The sequence below is a fragment of the Tenrec ecaudatus genome, chromosome 10 (genome assembly GCF_050624435.1).
Source record: "Tenrec ecaudatus isolate mTenEca1 chromosome 10, mTenEca1.hap1, whole genome shotgun sequence".
Lineage (NCBI taxonomy): Eukaryota > Metazoa > Chordata > Mammalia > Afrosoricida > Tenrecidae > Tenrec > Tenrec ecaudatus.
Genome location: NC_134539.1, coordinates 88117091 through 88124291, shown reverse-complemented (window position 1 = coordinate 88124291; position 7201 = coordinate 88117091). Strand labels below are relative to the sequence as shown.

The 7201-nt window shown below is 49.0% G+C and overlaps 1 pseudogene; it reads left to right on the top strand.

Annotated features, from left to right (window-relative positions):
• The first annotated feature begins 621 nt into the window (after positions 1-621).
• Positions 622-1707, top strand: LOC142458600 (zinc finger protein ubi-d4 pseudogene; annotated as a pseudogene).
• Positions 1708-7201: the final 5494 nt, after the last annotated feature.

Here is a 7201-nt window from a genome sequence, read left to right as displayed (position 1 = left end):
AAACAATCCAGAGGAGAAAGCAATGGGACCAACAGTTCTGGGGGATTGAGGGGGGTGGGTGCATGGGAGATGTGGAGGTGGGGGAAGGGAAGCAGGGAGTCAATAAACTCTAGGCCAGGGGAATAACAAGGGATCTAAAACGGACAGCAAAGAGGGTATAGATTGCCTGGTGGTGTTCGGTCCATTGTAATGTAGCCGAGAGGAATTACTGAGAGCTGAATAAAGGATGAACATGATAGTGGGAAAGTAAAAGGAAATTGAGGAAAGAACTAGGAGGCAAAAGAGGTAAAAATATACACATGCACATATGTAAATATATTAATGTATAATGATAGGGATATTGGCCCGTGTACATATATTTATATGTTAAAGTGTTAAGGTAGCAGATGGACATTGGGCCTCTACTCAAGTCTTCCCTCAACACAAGAACACTTTGTTCTCATAACCTGGCAATCTGTGATGCTCACCTTCCTGACACGATCGATGAAGACAAAATGGGTGCCTAACCAAATGTGAAGAAAGCTGATGGTGCCCAGCTATTAAAAGATATAGTGGGCTCGTGCCTGGCGCTGCTCACCCTGGGCCAGCCCCCCACCAGCCTGAGGGAAAGGAGCAGGGCAGATGGCGGCTGTGGTGGAGAATGCCGTGCAGCTCCTGACCTTGGGGAGCAGTCCTACAAGGACGCCATGGAGCAGCGCCGCAATTACAACGCCTGCCTCTGTGCCGAGCGCAGCGTGCACCTGCCGTTCCTGGACTCACAGACCGGAGTGGCCCAGAGCAACCGCTACATCTGGACCGAAAGGCGGCATGGGGCCCAGGGCTGGCCCCTGGGCAGCTATACTCTTACCCTGCCCGGCGCTGGCGGAAAAAGCAAGGAGCCCACCCCCGGGAAGATCCCCAACGTTCCTTCCCTTCCATTAAGCCAGACACAGACCAGACCTTGAAGAAGGAAGGCCTGATCTTGCAGGATGGCAGCAGCTTCGAGGCTCGGCTGCGCACTGACCCCTGGAGAAGCGAGGTGGCCCCGACCCCCAGTGGACGACGACGACCTGGGCGGGTTCCCGTGACCAGCAGTCGGGCTGGAAGTGGATCCTAGAACGAGAAGACTTCCTAGACCACCTAGATGATGGACACTACAAGGAAGATGCGCCCCAGTGCCGGGGCAAGGGGAAGGCCAAGGGTACACGCGTGAGCAGTGTGTGCGGAAGAAGCTGGACGCCGCTCCCCTGGAGGACCGGGACAAGCCCTGTGCCTGTGACATCTAACCGGCCGGGCCTCAGCGACCAGCGTGCCCACTCCCACTTGGCTGAGGAGGAGGGTGAAGACAAGGAAGATGCCCAGCCTCCCAGCCCTGGTTCCTGGCGGTCCAGGAACAGAACTCCAAGATGGTCCCGATGGGCTGGCTCTGCCCTACAACTACCGCCACTTCTGCTTGGGGGACTCCAAGATCAACGAGAAGCAGGGCCAACTGGAGGAGCCGGGGTCCTGCTCTGACTGTGACCGTGGCCACCACAGGTACTGTCTTCCCCGGCCCTGTTGGAGTCTCCTGAGGGAAGTTGGAGCTGCCACTTGGGTCTGGACTCGTTGAAGGAGAAGGCTTCCATCTACCAGAACCAGAACTCCTCTGGATGGGACCCCCACCCCTGCTCCCCCACACCCGAGGGCTGTTTCCTGTCTCGTTTTTCCCTGCCCACACCCACCCCCTGATCTTTCACAAGTCCAGAGAACCTCGTGCCAACCTGCCTTTGGCAGCGGCAGACAGAGCGGCAGCTCTGGCCACCTCTGGCCCCAGATCCTCAGGGAGAGAGGCCCTGGCGCGGGCACCTCCTCTGCCAGCTCCTCGCTTCCCTCTGGGAAGTGCATTCCCAAGGCCTGCCTTGGGCCCAGGCCTGGCTGTCAGGAGCTGGAGAACTGCTTGCCTCTCTGGGCTCTGCCTCATTCTGTGGCTGTGCCTGTGCTGCCTGCCCTCACCTGCAGGGTCCTCTGCCCTGCGCCCCCTGCAGGCAGCAGCAGTGTCACCACATGCTTTTCTGGTGTCTCATGACTGAAGCATTCCCCACCCTCAGAATTCCCTGCCTCCCCTCCTTATTCCCTTTGGTTTTATGGGGACAGAGGAAGTATCAGGGGCCAGGCCAGTGGCTTGGGGGCCACAGGGAGACAGACAGATAATGTGCCTTGTTTTTTAACTCAATGTCAAAGTCTACCTCCAAAAACCCCTTTTTGTTCTTGGACCTGCACCATCAGCCTCCCTCTCCCTTAAGAGGGGGCCTCAGCTTCCTGCCCTATGCAGCCGGGTGGACACAGACACACACACCCTTCTCCTCCGGCGCGCTCGCCAGCAGCCAGTAAGGTCTTCACGCCCTGATTCCTCCGGTTTCTGCTTGGTGGCACTGACATTGAGTAGTCCAGGGGACAATCTATTCCAGGGTACCTGAAGTGGCCTTCCTCCTAGGCCACAGACAGTCCCTGCTTTACTGTCACTTTGGAGTTGAGATCTGTAGTTTCTTACTTCCTTCCTATATTCCAAACATCAGTGCAAATAAACATCTTTACACGAAAAAAAAAGACAGAACCCTAACATTAACAAAAACCCCTAAACCCTAACGCTAACCCTAACCCCTAACCCTAAAAAAAAAAAAAAAAAAGATATACTGTCTAGGGCAGCGGTTCTCAACCTGTGGGTTGCGACCCCTTTGAGGGTAGAACCACCTTTTCACAGGGGTTGCCTAAGACCATCGGAAAACACATATTTTCAATGGTCTTAGGAACTGAGACACTGATCCTCTATCAGTTTCCAGGCAAGTCCACCAACATGCAGATACGCCCACATACGAGTACCCGGCGTGAAGACTGTTACCCATGCTACACCGTGCTTCAAGACAAAATGTCATTTATTTGTCATGAGAAATAAATATTTCACAATCTATAATTACATATTGTTTTTATGATTTATCACTATGCTTTAATTATGTTCAATTTGTAACAATGAAAATACATCCTGCATATCAGATATTTACATTACAATTCATAACAGTAGCAAAATGACAGTGATGAAGAAGCAACAAAAATAATTTTATGGTCAGGGGTCACCACCACATGAGGAACTGTATTAAAGGGTTGCCGCATTAGGAAGGTTGAGAGCCACTGATCTAGGGTCTTAAAGGCTTGAAGTTAAATAAGTGGCCATCTAGCAGGGAATCAACAAAGCCCTCATGGAAGAAGCGCACCAGCCTATGTGATCATGAGGTGTTGACGGGATCAGGTCTCAGAAGATTAAACACAAACAATGATATTGATGTGAAGGACAGGGGTCGGAGTGGAAACCCACAGACCATCTGTAGACAATTGGACATCCCTTCACAGAAGGGACGATTCCGCCAGGGGGCAGTAGAGCACCGATGAAACACACACCATTCCTCTGATTCTCTCATGCTTCCTCACCATGACCCCAGGTCTACCTCACAAACCCTGCTGGACCAGAGCACGGGCATTGGAACAGGTAAGAGCATTCGACACGCGGAATCCAAGACAGGTAAGCCCCTCAGAAATAGTCATCAGAGTAGCGATTCCCTGAGGGAAGGGGAAGGGGAAGGGGGAGAAAGGGAGAACCAATAGCAATAATGCATGCATAACCAACCCCCTCAAGAGGATAAATAACAGAAACGTGGGTGACGGGATACAGTGGGCCGTGTAAGATATGAATATGTATAATTTATCAAGGGTTCACGAGGGTGGGAAAGAAGAGGCACTGATCCCAAGGGCTCAGGTAGAAAGATGTTTTGAAAATAGTGATGGCAACACACGTACAAGTTTGCTTGCTATAATTGATTTATGAACTGTTAGAATATCTGTGAGATCCCCCAATAGAATGATTTTTTAAATTTTTCTGGACAGCATGATGGGGTCCTTTCTCCAGAAATCAGGGGCCTGTAAACTTACTCAAACCTGAGAATTGATTAAAAAACCATGACTCTATTTTGGCAATTGAAGTATGGCAGTTACATAATCTCCTATCAACTTACAAAGGGGTGGAGCCTAGCCTGTCAATCAGGCCATAGCCAATGAGGCCTTTGTGTGGCATGGCCTTCTCCTGAGCATTTGGGGAACTCCTACATTCCTCCCTGGAAGTAGGAGACACTTTCTGCTTCGTTTTCTTGCTGACCAGCCACATGGAGCTACATGGATGCAGACAGAGACCTGGAACTGGAGGAGCCACGTGGAGACCCTTGCCAGCACTGAGATGCTTCCACCACCACTGGATCCACAAGACTTTCCACCCCCTGACCTGCAATCTTCCTGAATTCAGCATCATTGCATGGCTGCATGAGTCTAAAGAGAAATTTATGACTAGTATTGACATATGGGGTAATATCAGGCTTGTGGACTTGATCTGGGCTGTTTTCTTAACGTACAATTGCTTTTTGATATAGCGTTCTCTATTACTCACATATGAGTGTGTATGAATTTCTTTCTGTAGTCAACCCAGACTAACCCATCAAGTTAGATGGCGATTCATTTGACTTAGAATTCTTCTGCTTAAACAGACCAAGTAAATATTTAGTAAGTTTTGCGCCTGTTTCATTCCTGGAGACATCATGACAAATTAGCCAGGACCATAAACTCCTGAGTCAGACTAGATGATTACTGTTTGGCCTCTGCTGCCCACACTCACCTTGTCTTTGATGATTAAGTATTGCCCCTTCGCCCCTGTGACCCACAATCCAATCACCTTTATGATAGTTAAGGTTCCCTATTCAGGGAGGGTGGCCCCCACCGTAATATCTGATCTACAGAGAAAGGCAATCACAGCAGTCTCCAAGGATGCTGGGACACCTTTTACAAATTCATTCCTCACAGTTGTGGGGAAAGGTGTGTCCTTTGGACACTCCTGGGCTCGGCGAGTGGGTCTGACATGACAGATCCACTATAAAGTCCCAATTTCCCCAAGCCTTTGGATATTGCGATGATCAGAGTTTTTGTCAGCAAAACACTCCTGGGTGAAGGCAGGGGTGAAGGTAGGGGTGGAGCCCAACCGATCAATCAAGTCCCAGCCTGATGACACCTCCTTGAGATCCTGAGCAGACCCAGAGCCTCTGCTGCCCTTCACCTTCTGCTAGAGCCGGGTCCTGTGTCTGGTTTGTTGGTCGGCTTTGTTGATCTGTTGTGGCAGCTGACAACGTCTGGGGCTCTCAGCCAACTGCCAACCTTGGGTTCATTTGGCAGATCTCAGATTCATTGCCCTCTCCATCCACTACCTGTGGCCCTCCTGCTTTGTCATCCTGCTTCCTGTCCATCAGATTCCACAGCTACAGGCTCATAGAAGTCTTTACCTCCCAACAGACCCGCACCACACTCATCTCATGTTGTCCTTTCCCTTTCCCAGCCAGCATAGGAGCAACCAAACAATGCCATTCTCCTTATCAGTTTCACCAAAAAATGGTCTGAGGCATCAAATACACAATCAACAAGGACTGAGATGTCCTCTTTACGACTAGGGACGTCAGTACCTCTGAATCTAGCCAAATTTAAGAACTAACTACAGAACCACCAAACCAATTCTGAGACCCTATCCTTGAGATTGTATCCCTCTAGAACCAATCTTGGTATGGAAATGCCTTAGAAGTCTCTACAGAAATGGAATCAGTGAGGTGTGCGTGTGTGTGTGTGTGTGTGTGTGTGTGTGTGTGTGAAAGCATTGCTATCAGGATTCCAATTCACGCATAACTCATTGCCATTGAGTTGATTCTGATTCAGGGCAACTCTATAGGACAAAGTAGAATGACCTTCACGGTTTCCCATACTCATCTTTCTCCTGAGAAGGGGCTGGGATTCTAACCACTGCCCTTGTGGAAAGCTGGTCAGTGTGTAGCCCACTACCTCCTTAGTTCATACGTGCATGTTTCATTTTAAACATGTCGGTGAGATCAGTGGATGACTACAGGCAAGTCTTCTCAGTAAGACACTTGCCTCAGTCTTATCAGGGTGCCTTTTTAAAAAGTCCAATCAGAACAGTGACTTTCAAGGCCAGTTAAATCCAAGGCAAGGAGATCAGCTCAGAAGGTTATGACAATGTTTTTTTGTTTTTTTTGCAGATTGAAACGGAATTTTCTTGGAGTGCATAGGACAATCATGGAGGTTTGTGAGGAAGAAGTTTATGAAATGCACTGGTGAAGAAAAAGCAGGAAAGTTGTGTTGAGGACCTTTTCCCATTATGACAACACACCTGCTCATTCTTTGACGGTAACAAGCGCGGTCCTTTGAGAATTCCATTGGGAAACCGCACCCCACTCACCTGATAGCCTTGATCTTGCCTCTTCAGACTCCCTTTTGGTCCCCCAAACTCAAAGGACACAATTTGAGTCCTTCGAGGATGCCAGAGCTACCAATTTGACGGGGTGTAAATCAGAGAGTGCAGAGTTCTTTGGGGAAGACCTCGATGGAGAGCATGACAAGAAACAATAGCTTCACACTTTGATGCTTTCATTTAATAAAGGGTTCTATGATTTTGTAGCAATAGTTTTGACTTCGCCTCATGTATAGATGAAATCGAGCCCCAAACCAGACCCATTGCCTCCCCTCTATCAGGCCCATAATGGGTAGAAGTGACCTATAGACAATGTTGATAGAAGTAGGGGTCTCATGGCTCAGCAGTGAGCACCCATTTCATAGCCACCAACTACTTCATGGGAGAAAGATGCACATATATTAAAACATACTTAATGTATATAATATAAATGAGGACGGCACACCCCCAAAATGGGGTTTCCCCCACAAAGCTATGTATTTAAACTTTTTTTATAAATCAACCATCTCACCTCCAAAGTACTCTCTGTTACACTTCATACATTTGTCAAATCTGTGGTTTCCATTCTTGGAAACATTTTTTTCAAACTCATCTGTTAGGATGGCTGACAGCACCTCCCTCGTTTTTTCTTCACCTCTTCCAAGTCTTCAAATCGCTGTGCTTTCACGTCCCTCTGCAGTTGAGGGAACAAAGAAGTCACACAGAGCAAGGTCAGGTGAGGAAGGTGCATGGGGAAAGAGAGGCAGGCTGTTTTTTTGCCAAAAACTGATGCCTTGAGATGGCTGTGCGAGCAGGTGCATTGTCATGGTGGTACAACCAGTCCCCTGCCCTCACCCTGTCTGCCACAGATCAGGCCTTCTTTTTGGTCGCTGTTACACAATCTTTTCAGAACCTCTA